At 36.3% G+C, this 15305-nt stretch overlaps 2 long non-coding RNA genes across 4 annotated transcripts in view; one reads left to right on the top strand and one right to left on the bottom strand.

The window, feature by feature from the left end:
• LOC147651654 (uncharacterized) overlaps positions 1-15305 on the bottom strand; it is a 175593-nt gene that overhangs the window by 119931 nt on the left and 40357 nt on the right. The gene's annotated exons all lie outside the window — the stretch shown is intronic.
• On the top strand, positions 1865-14044 carry LOC147651655 (uncharacterized). Its single transcript, XR_015273664.1, has 2 exons — positions 1865-2880; positions 8955-14044. It is a non-coding gene; the product is annotated as an uncharacterized LOC147651655 (long non-coding RNA).

Raw genomic sequence — 15305 nt, 5'->3', positions numbered from 1 at the left:
TGAATTTGTAATTAATCTTAGTAAAAAATTCTTCCATACCTGAGACATCACTGGATAGAATATTTGCACAATAGTTCTAAGATGCTAGTACTATGGGTGCATATTCTATTCATTTAAACATAAATAAAAGCATATATGAGACAAAGCTTGAAGATCCCCTATCTAATTATATTTTTATAAGTTTAATCATACACAGTAAAATAGTGGGGTTTTTTCCGCTATTGAGGAGAGAGGTAAAAGAATCAAAGTTTCATAAATTACCAGTGACATGAGATGGCCAGCTGAAGACATCATAAGGATGCCTGATCACCTCTGAAAACCTAGAGCAGGCACCCAAATTAGTCTCCACTCTTGAAAAAACGGTTTGCTCTCTGAAATCACAAAAATGTAGAGCATATGGCAGTCATACCACAAGAATAACACAGAGGAAAATAACAAAGATACTAAGGTATCAAGCATGGTAGAACTGTAGCACAGAAGGAAAAGGGCACACTGCTATTCAAAAGCATTGACTTGTTTGGCCTATATGTTTCAACAGGGACAGGCACAAGCTATCTTGACTTGTTCTAATGAGAGAAGGTTGCACTACCCTCCACCGACCCAGAGCTGTCCTTGGGCATTCAGAGTACAAAAAAACTCGTTACCGCTCCTCTATATGTAGCTTCTTGCAATGAAGTTAAAATGTGGCTTTTTATACAAGCCATGTTACAAGATAATTTCTCCTAAAAAAAACTTAGGAAAAATGCTCTTAAAAAAATGCCTGATCTATGTTTTCAGCCCACATAGATATTAAACCTAGTTTCCTAGACCCTGAAAAGCTAATTATGCATTCAATTAGAGTTTCTTAATAAAGATTAAAACTCTGAAGTCTATTACAGGCCCATATTTAATTCAACTGCCATTTTATCCATGCCATGAAAGTGTGAGTGGTAACAATGAATATAAATTATAATACATGCCATAGAGTGAATGCTATTTGTCCAAGTACGTTACTATAAAGAATTAAATTTTGCTATCGGTTCCATAATCTAGTTAAAATTGGTATTCTTTATTTGGTCTTTCAATGTAGTCCAATTTCCTACTTTGAAAAACAAATTCTAGGGAATAAAGAAAAGAGATTAATTTATCATTAAGACTCTGCTTAATTGAAGTCAATTCCGAACAAACTTGAATTCAATTTCTACTCATTAAATTGAATGTGCTCTGCGTTTCTCTCTGCATTGCTTTGAGCAAGCAGCTGAGAACAAGGGACTAACATCAAAATTATTAAATTGAGGAGATTTTATTTGGTCTTCACATGCCAGAGCTGCTTTGATGAGGAGCTGTTTTGGCACTGAAAGGAAACGAGAGCAGCTGGAGGAAAAATCAAATGAAACTAAGCCTCGGAAAATTGAAGAAAACGCAAGCTTAATAATATTTAATAATTAAATTTCCACAAACAATAGCGGCAAATGAAGTAATCTGCAAAGTCTGTGAACTCATTTGCATAATTGATGCCGGTCCCCTGTAAATGAATAATGAAGATAATAAAAGATGTTTCTAAAAATGGGCACAATAACAGCAAATTTCATCAAGCCGCGCGCTCTGATTAATCTGCTCTTGCAAATCAGCAGTGAGGGGGGACGCGTGATTACCCGTGCGGCGGCCGGCAGCAGGCGGCAGCCTGGCCCCGGCCCTGCACCTGGCCCTGCCCCTGCCCCTGCCCCTGGCCCTGGCCCTGGCCCTGGCCCTGCCCCTGCCCCTGCCCCCGCATGAGCTACAGGAGCAGGTCCAGCGGCCCCCGTGAGGCGCCTCCGGCGAGGGGCTGCCTGCAGCCCGGTGCGGCCCAGCCCGAGGCGCCCCGGGGGCCCCGCCGCTGCGGCCCAGCTCCGGGGGCGGCGGCGGGGCCAGGACGCCTCCCAGCCGCGCGGCCGCGGAGCGAAGGCGAGCGCCTGTGCCCGCTTTGTCCGCCGGGGCGGCGCAGCCGGGAGCAGCCGGGAGCCGCCCCCGCGCCTGGGCCAGTGCAAAGCTCTGCCCCTCAGGCTGCCCTGAGCAAAACGCGGCGTCCTGCTCAGCGACCTTCCTAAGGTCAAGCTCAAGGCCTCTCCTAGAAAACGCAGTTTCCAGCCGCCCAGGTGAGGGGACAAGGCTCTGATGTGTCACTGCCTTTAGGGCCCTTCAAGACTGGACAAGGTCTAGCTCGGGCCGCTGAGCACCCGCAGTTTCAGCACAGCCTTTCAATCCTACCAACACTCCATTCACAAGAAGAAGCCTTGCCATGTATGTGACCACCCAACCATTACACTAATGGAGTCTCTCATGACACAACGCATTGCCCAACACTCCGCACATCAGCCTCTGCTCTACACAGATGAAGAGCAAGTGCCTCAAGTATGAACTGTTGGCCAGGTTGCTGCTATCTGGCTCAAGTGTTGGTACCATAAAATACTGCTTTCAAACATACTATTCCATTTACCCTGATTTAGCTACTCCCACAAGGGTCCAACTCCACAGATTTCACTGGCATTAATTACTGCTTTTCACAAGACAGGAATTTTTCACAGATTGAAAGAAAAAGAAAGGAAATATATTTGAGAAAACAGTTATGCTGCTTCATGAGGCTGATGCGTAGGCTGGCAGTGGACACTATGCACTGGAAACGGGAAAGTGTTCCAAAAAGCGGTATCTTTTTAGAATATAGCCACTACACTCTTTCATAGCATTTAGAAATAATAATTTAAGAAGAAATTACTTCATTGAGATTACTCAAAGGACTATTTATAGGATCAAGCCCCAAACTGTTAATCTGTAGATAGTCTACCATTCAGTTGCCTGAAACAAGTGATCCATCAGACCACTAAAGAATTTCGTTGAATGAGGACTTTTCACTGTATGTAATATGTAAGTGCTTTATAGCCTAAGTACAAGATAGTCACTGTTTTAATTTGAATAATTCTAATTTAATTTAATAATTCTTTTACTCAAACTGATTGTGGATCAATCTACCTTAACAACTAGAATTTGTTTGTAGTAAAGGGTATGTATTTCATTACAGAATATAAACTTCAATACTAGATACTCCAGGGAGAAGTCTTTTTTATCAGTCTAGTGAAAAACAAAAAAGGTTTGTTTTTAACATCATCATTCATTCTTGGGCAAAAATCATATCCCAAAGATCAGTGGTAATTCTGAAAGGGAACTTGTTGAGAATCTTTTGCACAGTCATAAGTGTTGATACTTGAATCTGCATTTCTCTGTGGCTGGCACATCTCCATTCTTTCCACCACAGTCCAGCCTAGAAATTAGTCAGAAAAATATTCAAAACTAGCATGTTCAATACTTTATCATCAATGATCAATATTTTCTGATAAAATGTAGTCTCCAACAGCTCTACTATACAGTTAGGTTGCAATGTATAATTCAATGGAAATTAATGGCATTTTCACAATAAAATATCTAGGAAAAAATAGTAATTCCACTGAACAATTCTGCTTTGCACAGAATCCAGACAAGTGTACCACTTTTCATAATCATAGAAAGATGGGAGAACCAAAATCAAAAGGAAAATTTCATGGCTTGATTCAACAATCATAAGGAGGATTTAATGTCATTTTTAACAGCTAAACATTTAGACTTGGATATCAGGCTATCACTTGTATGTAAGGACTCAGAAATGTAATTTTTGGTGTTTGAGACCAGTTTTAAGGTAGAGTTTAGGTAATTTTTAACTTAAACAATTGTCATAAAAATTGATAATTTGAAAAATTTTCTTAGGCTTATATGGCAAAATTTTGATATTTAAAATATGTATTTCCTAGCAGCTAAATCAGAGTACTACATGTTGAGGTGTCAAATATTATGTACTCCAGAATTTCTGTAGCAGTCACGGCTTAAGTATTTGCAAGTATCTCATCATACTGACAGTACTTAACATACTTACTACAGGGTTTGTTTTGTTGGGTTTTTTAAAAAATATTTCTAATTCTTTTAACAAATACATTTTCCAAATTTTTTTAAAACCCCAAAACTTAGGGGCTTAGTGTAATTTTCAAAAACAAGTGACACCAGAAAAAAATTGATTCCATGTGAACCTTAAAGCTGGAAGGTTTAAGGAGTGAGAGCTTCTGAAAAAAAGGCAGATAGCCATTCCAATTTCTATTTTAAAAAAATGATTGAACAAAATAGTGAATTAAAGGTGAGATTCTCTCCATTCTGTCTTTCCCCACTGCCAGACAGACCTCTCTTTCATCCAAGGCATAAAGATGGGATGCAGTGTGTGACAGATTCACAATTACTTTCGTAGCATCAGTATCACAATTCATTATTTTGTGTAAAATGTGTTCAACAGTACAAGTGAGTGTTAAAGTGCATGAAAAAAAGAGTGCAGCAGAGGCTAAATGCAGTGACATGCCTTGTAATGTGGAAAGTTTGAAAACTGTGTCAACAGGCTTTGACAATACCCCTTACAATAAAAAGAAATGGAGAAGTTCAGTAGGATAGCAGTCACAGATTTAAACAATCAAAAAGCAGATGTTTGATTGATTGAAGTAGTACTTGCAATTCTCAGATGATAATATATGTTGATAGAAATCTGATTCTGTTTTGAAGAATCATCTTTTATTTCCTACTTTTTTGAGCACTTCTGTTAGAAGTCATTATCAAAACATCTTTGTCTGACAATAGGAATGGGAATAATTAGATTTAGTCCAATCCAGTCCTATTTAATGACACTAGTGCATTGACTTAAGACCTGACCTTTGTTGACTAATTAAAAGGATTCTGTATCAGATGCAAGTGTTGTGATTGTTTTTGATGCCCTACAGCACTGTTGGTCAGGAAAAATATTCTAGTTTGCTATTCTATGCATGTTTTAGTTTAGGTATTTTTCATCTTTGAAGAGGATGTGTTTGAAGAAAATGTGTCATCAACTCTTTGTCTTTCCATCCAAAATACTGTTTAAAAATGTTATTAAGTTCTCCCCTCAATGAAACACTAATTCAGAGGTAGTGAAACTGTGCAATATCTGGATAACCTTATGATTTAAAAAAGCAGGAACAGTTTTTATTAACAGAGGTGTTTTTTTTCCTTCCTTTCTCCCTTTCCTCTGCTTTCCCATTCTTAGAATGCCTATGAATCCCATGTCCTGCTCCACCAAACATTCCATGTTTGCATCTACAGACTCAACCCAGATGTCATCCTAAAACACAAATCTTCAGTATATCCCTGTTTTTGTCCCCCAGTATTCCAAAGACAGACAGAATTTAGAAACTCTTGCTGGAAATTGTTCCATTTTAAGTTTCACTTGGTCTTAGCTGACATTTTTCAGGCAGAAGCAAAATTACATTGCTCTTAGTACAGATTGGATGAGCTCTCATTGCAACGGGAGGAAAGGATTAAGGCTCATTCTTCCTTCACCCATGATTTCTACTGTTCCTAAGTAGTTTGTGGGTTTTATCTGCAGAGCCTCTCTGTAAATCCAGCCAATGTCTTCATAGGCTAAGTCAATCTGGGAAGCTGTGTTAGACTTTTTGTACTGCCTTTATCATTCAGCTGCCATGTTTCCCTCTAGAGTCACAGTTAACCTGTCAATGTACTTGCTATGAAATAATGTTTGTGTGATCATTCCAGCTGGGTTTTTTTTTCACTGCATCTTGAAATTGTGCATGGTGTTCTTCCATGCTAGCTGTCCCTAAAGACTGTAAACTTCAGCTAAGTGTTCTGCTATATTTAAAAAAAAAAAAAGAAAAATTCAAAACTGGCCACCTGACGTGACTTCTATCATACTTTTGGGTTGGATTTCTTCAAAAGGGAGATTTCTCTTCAAACCTTACACCATTACATTATCTAAGTTGAGTTTTGTGGCAACTTTCGTATTTTAAATGTTCATTTTTATTTGCTAGTCTGTAGCTGTTCCTAGATTAGTAATGGAGAAGACAGATAAAAAGTTGTCACATAAACTTCTGACCTGGCTTAAAGATTGATGTAATTGATTGATTGATTGATTAATCTTCTACCAATATTACCAATCATATTGGTATTCTTCTACCAATTCTTATAACTAGGGCTCATACTGTCACCTATTTAGTCAGAGTTGGTGACATTTGGTTATGCAACATGATTTTTTCTTTTAGTAAAGGAGATTTATTTATTGCACTATACTAACTTCCATATAACAGCAAGGAGCGATGGACAATCACAATAATCTTATTAGAAAGCTGATATTGAAGGGTTATTTTGCCAGAATGTTAAATTCAGTATTTAATTGCACAAACAGCATTATATAGAATGAAGAAAATACAAGGGGGAAATCTCCCAAAAATAGTAGTGTCAATAAAAAACATTCAGGGGCAATTTTCTCTGTCTTGTTGAGCGTCATCAAACCATTAATTCTAGGTGATACTTTCAATGACACTCCCTCAGAGGAACAATATTAGGCATTCAATTGTATGATCTTCACCTTGTATGAAGAGAATGAATAAAAAATGAAGTTCTTCACTGTGAACTATTCCCGGCTAGCTATTTTCATTTAAAAAAATGTTTATTTTACTTTGACAGTCTGAAGGTTAAATTAACTCTGAGTTTTCTGTTCTACTGTGAAGCTAGTGGGAAGACTCAGACCATACTGCTGCCTCTTACAATGGTAAAGGAAGCGATAAAATACAGCCAGAATGTTAATACTCTAACACTATTAAATGTCGTAGTCATAGACTCATCAAAAACTTTCTGACCAGTGATGCTTTGTTCTGTCTAGAGCATACATGATCTTGATTACTGATAGAGCCATGGGAAATAAAAATAAATTAGGATGCTGCTTCAAAATAAACATTCCCAGGGATGCATTTTGAATGCCATGTGATGTTTCCTATGCATTCCACAACACGTGTCTATGTAACTCCAGTAGAGATACTGTTCCTGAGCCAGATACAGAAAGGATTTAGGTTCTTGTACACATTTAAGGATTTTATCCCAATTTACTGCCATTGCCTAAACAAGAGAGAATATTTTGCCCACCCTGACTATGAAAAAAAGCATTAAAGTGTATTGCCATGCATATGCCTTTATCCTTCTTAATAAAACACTGTAAGCAGAATTTGGGAGATACTCTGCATCACAAATTTTTTAACTGCCTTCTCTCTGTCATTAGTGAATCTTAACTGAACACACATGGATGGAGAGTTTTCTAAACAGAGGATTTTTTTGAAAAGGCTGAAATTACCAGTCTTTTAGCTGAGGTTAGCAGAATCTATGTGCAGAATAGCACGTGTCACTGCAGACACATACACACACTGCACTGGGCAGCTACACTGAGCCATACCAGCTTTTTCTAGAATAAACTTGTAAAACAGACCAGTAGTGGAGATATTTGCTACCAGTTCACAGAGAAATGAGTTCAGAGCCTTTTGAAATATTTGTTCTGTGCACTAGCTGATAAACCACAGCCTATTTATTATACTATTTATGCCTCATTGTTCAAAATGTACTGGCCTATTATGAGGGGTTGCTACATTGCTAACTGAATGAAAATCTTAAATACAGAGTCCTACCAACTCTTTGTAGAATATCTTTTAAAAGTATATTTGTAGCTGGATATTCAGACTGACTAGTTGTCTTAATTTATGCAAATATAGCCTATAGCTAAAAGCTTTGTATATTTGTTTCCCTATGGTATTAGCATTCAAAAAATAGGACATTCTTTCAAGGGCATTTTATAAACGCAGAACTATAATTTATATAGCAAATTAAAGCTCATACAAAATGTGTGCACTGAGCTACAGATTAACATATTTAATTTCACTATTACCTGCAAACCTATTTTTTTCCATGCACTGCTCTAATTAGCCATATAAAATCAAGTCAATATATTGTAAGCAATTATTTTAGTGGGAGTAGAAAGAGAATCTGAATTAAATATATGGTAAGAGATAATATCTTATGGAAATTAATATACTCATTTGTGTCAAGAAAAATGTGTTCTAGCTAAATTTTGTAAGATAGTTTGGAGTTCAAACATACGACTCATGTAGAAGTTGTAGTTTTATAGCTCCTAAGACATTAGACTGTAGATCTGCTTTTAAGTTCCTTATTAATGTGCCAGTGCTCATTCTTTGATATCTACAGATTGTCAGTAACTACTGCCATTTCATATTGTGAAATTTCTCCTATTATGAATATTCACTCCCCCTACAGTCAAATGTGTAAACTGTTAGTAACTGTGCATGTTAAAAGATGGATTTTTTTTCCATCATTTAAATGGATAAATCATACCTTGCTCTTCATATTTTTTTTATTATTCATTTTTACTTTTTTAAGTATTTACTTGAGAGAATTAAATGACATGAAAATCAAAGACTTTCCTTTCATTGAAATCAAAAATTATTCATATAAAGAGTAATTTATTTTTTTTTACCATTTTACTCTCAGAAAGTATGAAAGCTAAATATGAAAAGTCTTTTTAAGGAGTAAGAAAACAAAAAGTGATCCATGTGATAATGAACTTCAGCCATTTCCTCCTAATACAGTTTCTAATTGTGATGCTATTCAGACAGCACAAGCCATTTTCTAGCAGTAAGAGCACTTATCTGATCAAGTTGCTGCAATTCAGAATTTTACACTCAATTTCAGTTTTGGAGTCTGCAATATATACCACAGTTAAGTTCCTTTTAAAAGAAGGGTAACAGACTCAGTTCCTCTTACTTCTTGCTCATGATCTCAGAATATCCAGCAAAATACAATGCTAACTACATGGAAGTCTGATGACTACATAACTATATTTTGGCCTTAAAGCAACTCTTCCCCATTTCTTGACATAGAAGTTGCTGTCTGACATAGCTGCCTTATACCTCAACTCTGCCCTGGGAGATAACATGGAATCTTATTGCTTGGAAGTGCCTTCCTAAAAAAGCAAGCAGAAAATAAAATTTTCTTTTAGAAAAGGTACAAAAAATTGGATTATGTTTTTGCCTTTTTGCCTCCAGCATCACACAAGAAAAGCAAATGCACAAGAAACTTCCTGGACCTAGAATTGTGAAGAAAAGTTTTCCCATCTCATGAAAATTCAAAGCTTCCAGATGCTTTACTGTTTCCTATCTGAATAAATCAGTGAACACTACAAAAAAGCAGTGCACACAGGCATGTTCTTAGCATTCTCTCACATTCCAGCTGAACATCCTGGCCACTTGAAGTCTGAGGTAAGTTGATCTCAAACTTCCCACTGTAGCCTTTTTATCTTCTATGAACAGAAAATTTTCATTTGAAGACCCTGTACCTGGTCAGAACATAAACTACGGGCCAGACTTAAGCAGCTGTATTATACATATATATATAAATAACCACATATATACACAAACATACATTCTCCTGTGAAACAGCTGGGTTTGGACAAATTGTCATCTCGAGTGAAAGTTATTCTGTTTTATAAATCCAAAGTTTCCCCAACTATAGGAGGAATAATTCCCAATCTTCTATATTAAAGTGTACAAGTAAAAGAGGTATGTACAAAATATTTTTATTTAAAACTTTCCTTAACATTGTATGACAAATAGGCAACATGGCCTCAACCCAATCTGTAAAAATATGTGGAAGAACTTCAAATGTGACAGCTAAACTTGCACTCAACATAAAGTGCAGTAGGAGTGACAGAAAAAGTGACAGACAAATTAAAGAGCTACCTCTGTTTTAGCAATTTTTTTGTGACAGCATTTTAAAAGTTTGCTGGGCAATTACTCTAAAATGACAGTGCAGTGCTGAGCAGGTTGTACACTTAGTACATAAAAGAACATGTCAATAGCTATTTCAATAGGCACTTTCAAACTCACAGGAGCTTTAGTATACATTATTACATCATTAAAATATTAATTTATATCAGCTTTTACAGAAGTAAAATTGTTGCTGCACCTATTTTGCTAATTAACTCTGACATTTATGCTTTTGCATAAATGTTACACACTTCAGAGATGATTCATTTCTACATGCTCGTTACTAGTCTGTGGATTGAATAAACCTGCTTCTAATATCAGAACCAAAAGACTAAGTATCCAAATACAGTGAACATTTGGGTCAGTGATGCACTTTTGCATTTAATTTTTCCTTCCTCAGTTTCTTCAGCTAAGTCCACCCTTGGGTGGGCTGCAAAGAAATTATTTCCATGTAGCCTTTTAAAGGCATGTTCATTTTATTGTAGCAGAAATTATGTCAAGTATGAGTTGTGATTTCTTTTTCAAAAGAAAATGGTTTGCCTACAAAGCAAATACAAATATGGTCATGTAACAGAAAATACTCAAGTAATACTACTGAAGAAATATTTTGCATCTGATTTATATTACATACCTTCTGTGTGTTTTTTTGTACATATTTGTTCAATATTAATAATGGACCACTTTAGCAGTTTAAAGATTTTTTGCATATTTCAGTAAAAATGGAATAGGTTTATTTTTCTTCACACCTATCAGAGGTTTTCTAATCACTTTAAAGAAGTACTGTCCTAATCTTCCCAGGCAAAGTGACCAGTTACATTTTTCATCACATTACTCTGGCTGATGAGGTGTTAGAATGAGATGATCCAATCTTAGTTCATATCAGAATTATTCAAGTGATTCTAGTGCCTTTAGCAAAAAATATTAATCCTGAATAAACTCTGCTGATGGAGGGTCAAGGCACAGATAAATAAAAAAATAAATAAAATAAAAAGGGTTTTTCACTTCCATGGTACAAATTTCAATCTATTCTACTTTAGTATTGTCCAGAAATTATCAGGTGTAAGCTGATCTAAATTCCCTGTAGGAAACCAGTGCTTAAATAAATGGATATATACAATACTACAGTTATTTTGTTATATACTGAAAGGATTTATGAGCCATCCAGGACTCTGTTATATCTCATCAACACTTTAAATGTTAGTGTGTAAATTCAGGGAAAAAGGTAAATGCTATCCAAGAGGAATTCCTATCAACCACCTCAAATAGCTCACGTTGTGCTCTTCCCCCGGTCCTTCATACGGATTTGTACTTGGTGTCATCTCATGACGCAGGTTTGCATGCTTGACTTTGCATTCTGCTGCTACAGAACAGAGCCAGTGTGACAGTCTAGTACCAGTGGCATGAATTTTCAGAAATTCTTAAACATTTCTAGTTTTAAAAAGCAATATATTTGGATAGTACTGATAGAGGTAAACCATGTTCAATGTTTTCTGAAATTAAAGTGCTTTTTAAGCAACATAATACAAACCAGTCCCTGTAATTAAAGATGGGCTATAGCTCAAGTAAGCATGTGTCTCCCAATAGTACATGCTCAAACCCACACTGAGATAATTTTCTTTGTTCAGACAGAAAATATGTGGGGAAGATGTTTCCAGTGAAATCATACCCAGTCCTGTAGGTGAAGTACACACTGGAATTCTGGTGCATTGGCTGCAATGTGTCTAAAGTCCTGTAACTATCAATCTTAATCTCTATCTGCTTCAAGACAGTGCACTGCTGAAGAGTAGTTCACAAGCTCTCATGCACTATTCACAAAATATATTAAATTTTGCACCTTAAGATTCTCTTTCACCTCAAAACACAGTTTTATTCAGATACTGCAATATCTAGATTCATGCCAGTAAGTGTAGCACTACCATACACTTTGAAAATAATACACTTTGAAACCCAGGTCTCCATTAGATCCTGCAAACCAGTATTATGTTAAATTAATAACCTTAATCTTAAAATATTTATTAAAAACTGAATTCCAAATTCTGGAAGTTTGAGCCACATAATGTTATTAGGTTTTGACCATCAGTTCTATGCACAGTTCAAACACACTTCTAAACATCTGGTCAATAGCTGCACCCTATTCAAGTACTGAAAGTCATCCGTATTGATTTTTTAAGAAAATTACCAAAACTCACAATACAGCAAAGAAATATCATGCTCTACAGTACTTTTAAAAATTACAGAATGGTTATAAAATAACTCACAGTGATGTATATCACTACACATAAAATGTGCATTTTGAAGATTTGTACTATCATTTCAATCACACCCATAGAAAGCAAAAAAATGCAAAAGCAACAGTGCAAAATTTAGATAATACTGACATTAAACTATGCATCAGCTACTCCATGTGTTATGAAGTAAATTTAAATGTACGTCACTAAAGAAATTCAGCAGTAAGAAAACAGTTTTCCTCTGGTAAGTGTGGCAAAACTTGCAATACACATTTCTCTCACTGAATTAACTTCTCCCTAGTTACAACAGTCCGACTGGAGTGTCAAAGAATGGCTTTAGTAACACAAGAGTTAAAACTGCATTCAGGCAGAACTCCCATCAAAGTAAATGACAATGGACCTCTCCTACAGCTCTGTTTCTGAAAATGCATACACATGCCTATTGAAGGCCCTGGGCCCACATGCTTAAAATTAATCCCACTTAAATTTGTGGGCTCAAAGCCTAAAAGAGGGAGTACGAAACTGAGCCTTACAGAAACAATGGCTCAGAGATTCCAAAAGGAATTGCTTACAAAAACTTACATTAAGACTGCAATGCTTAACTCTTCTAGTCTCCTTTGAAAAATCTCTTCATTTACCCCAGCTATTTCCTGAGTTCAAGCCTTCTGTGTGCCAGGAAAAAAAGAGAAGATATCCTCGCTGCCTTAACTATTCATGCACTAGGATTCATGCACTAGATGAATAGTTTTGATCCAGATCAAGTTCTACACTTTATCAAATGGCATAAATATCTAATATGATAATGCTAGACCTGCATTCATTAGTGCTGTAGTCAATGGGGACATATTTGTAACAGTAAGACACTGTCACTTCCGAGGGAGAAGATCATTTTGTGACAGGTAAATTATTGCTATATCTCATTAGGAATGTTATGTTCCTGCGCTAAGACATACCAATTGCAAAGTGGCAATCATCATAATAGCAACAAGATGTTGCTATATATAATCTAGAAATCAGAAGAATGTGTTCCCCTTGGGCCTGCACAGAAATTTCAGTGCAATTATCAATCCTTTACAATTAATTTCTGCTAACTTTTCCCCCATAAATCAGTGGTGCACACCAATACACAACAACCAAAGCATTCCTTTAGATGGACAACTCTTCAAGATCCCAAGCTTGTAAATGCCAGCTGTTTCTCTAGTTCAGAATCAGCTGTATCAGTGTCATCTTGTTCAGCAAGGAAGTCTGCCGTTTGCTAGGGAGCACCAGTAGTTCCGTCTGACCTGAAGTGATCCGGGACATGCCCTGAGAGCTCAGTTGCTCTTACATGAAATTCTCTGTCCACAAGCTCTACTGCACCAATCTTGGGTGGATTGGTTGTATCCATACTGACAACAACAGAAATTTGAGACCTCAGATTTAGATCAGAAATACTGACAACCTTTCCTCCTATTACACAGCTAAAATAAGCCACAAATAATATAAATATTTCTAGTATCAGGCAGTTCAAATGCAACTAAAATTTCCTGCAAGAAGGAAGTCAGTCCTTTCACCTTGATCTACTGCATTTACAAAGGAACCCCTCCTGATTTACATTAGAACATATGAATGAAAAATTGCTATTACTTATGTCAAAATGTTATCTGATAATTTTTTTAGAATCAGAGATTACACCACAAATATTTTTAATGAAACCTAAAAACAGACAAGTGAATTTAAACTTTTAATTCATTAAGAGCTAAACTTTCAAAGTGAGGGACATATGTCACTTCTGGGGGATTCATAACAAATCTAAATATTTCACCATGATAGGAAAATGTGACAAGAGTAATAATACATGATATTATATACTGCTACACAATTTGGAAAAATTACATCTGGTACTGGATAGATGTGGAAAGAGACTGCATTAGAAAACTTCCTGCTGGGTCACAAACATACATCAGTAATGGTTTGTTTTCAGCACAAGAAAAATTGCCATTGTCATATTCCAAAGTGAGTGTAAATTGTTTTATTATAAACTCCCTGTTGGTCCCTGTTTAACTGAGAAATCATTCAATCTAAATTTATCTTTTCTCTGTGGCAATGCCATGTGTTGGTATCACCAAGTTTTGCCTCAATAAAACCAGTATTTCTGTAAAAGACAGATTAAATTCTTGATCTTAAGCAACCTTACAATACATTAACTCCTAGTTTGCCCTCATTTCCTTTGATTTGTAATACAAGGCTCTCAGTTTCATAAAGAAAAGGCCTCGTTGATTCACAAGGCAATCAGTCTTTACAAACTTCCATTATACTTGACAATTAGACATGTATGCACATGAAAATATACATTTGGGAAATATTGAAAATTAATGAAAACTATATCCTATTTACATGACTTCCTGTAGCCTCAATAGAAAGAAATCTTAGTCCAGATTAGTAATGATAGATATACCTATTCCAGCTATCCTCCATTCACTTCATTTTCATTTGATTTGCAAGAGAACTGACCTGCTTAAATAATGCCACTGAAATGGACACAAAACCAATATGTAGCCATTCTGCTTCTCCTTTTTCTACATTTTTTGCTCTTCCATCTTATCTTTAGCATCTGATGGCAACTGGGTAAGTGTCAAAGACTCAAAAAGAACAGTGAAGCAAGCACACAGACATCATACAGGTTCCAATTAGCATGAGAAGGTGTTATTGTTGTCTCCAATAGTTCCACCAAGGAAGGCTTTGTTGAGGATGCAATTTTTCACACTTAGTGTGAAATGTCAACCTGAAGCAAAATGAAATCCACCACACCTAACCTCACACAAAGCTCCATTATACCTACAAAAGCACAGCTGAGGAAATAGAATTAATCTAGGTCCCCAGTAAATACTTAACTGCTAAAGATTAAAATTATTATACCTGAATTTATATGCATTGGAAATATTATAGGTTTTATTTTTTATATGTACACATCTGCCCACATTCAAAAGGGGACAGAATTGTTTCAAACAAATTATTTCCTTTCATTTTCTTTAACTGGCAATTACAAACAAGCAAGGCATCAGACACCTCTTCCTATCCACTAATTTAACCTCTGTGGAATAGGAATGTATTTTGCATCTTACCACTCTTCACTGAAAACCTGGCACAATTTCTGTTTTCTTTAAGAAAGGAGGTTGAAAAACGTGATGTTACTAGAAACTGTGGGGATCCAATCTTTTCTGTACTCAGCTTCTCCATGTTCTCACTGGCCCAAGTAGCAGCCGGTTCAGTGTGACTGAACCAATCCAAGCCAAGTTAGGTGACAGGTGCTGTCTCAGAAGAAAGCAGAAGACAGCATTGCTTCCCTAATTATGCTAATGAAGGGCATCCTCAAAGCATGCAATTCATTCCTCTTTTGTAGGGTTTTCCAAAAGAGAATATC

The sequence above is a fragment of the Cyanistes caeruleus genome, chromosome 9, assembly GCF_971803275.1.
Source record: "Cyanistes caeruleus chromosome 9, bCyaCae1.hap1.1, whole genome shotgun sequence".
Classification (NCBI taxonomy): Eukaryota; Metazoa; Chordata; class Aves; order Passeriformes; family Paridae; genus Cyanistes; species Cyanistes caeruleus.
This window is presented reverse-complemented; position numbering and strand designations above follow the sequence as displayed.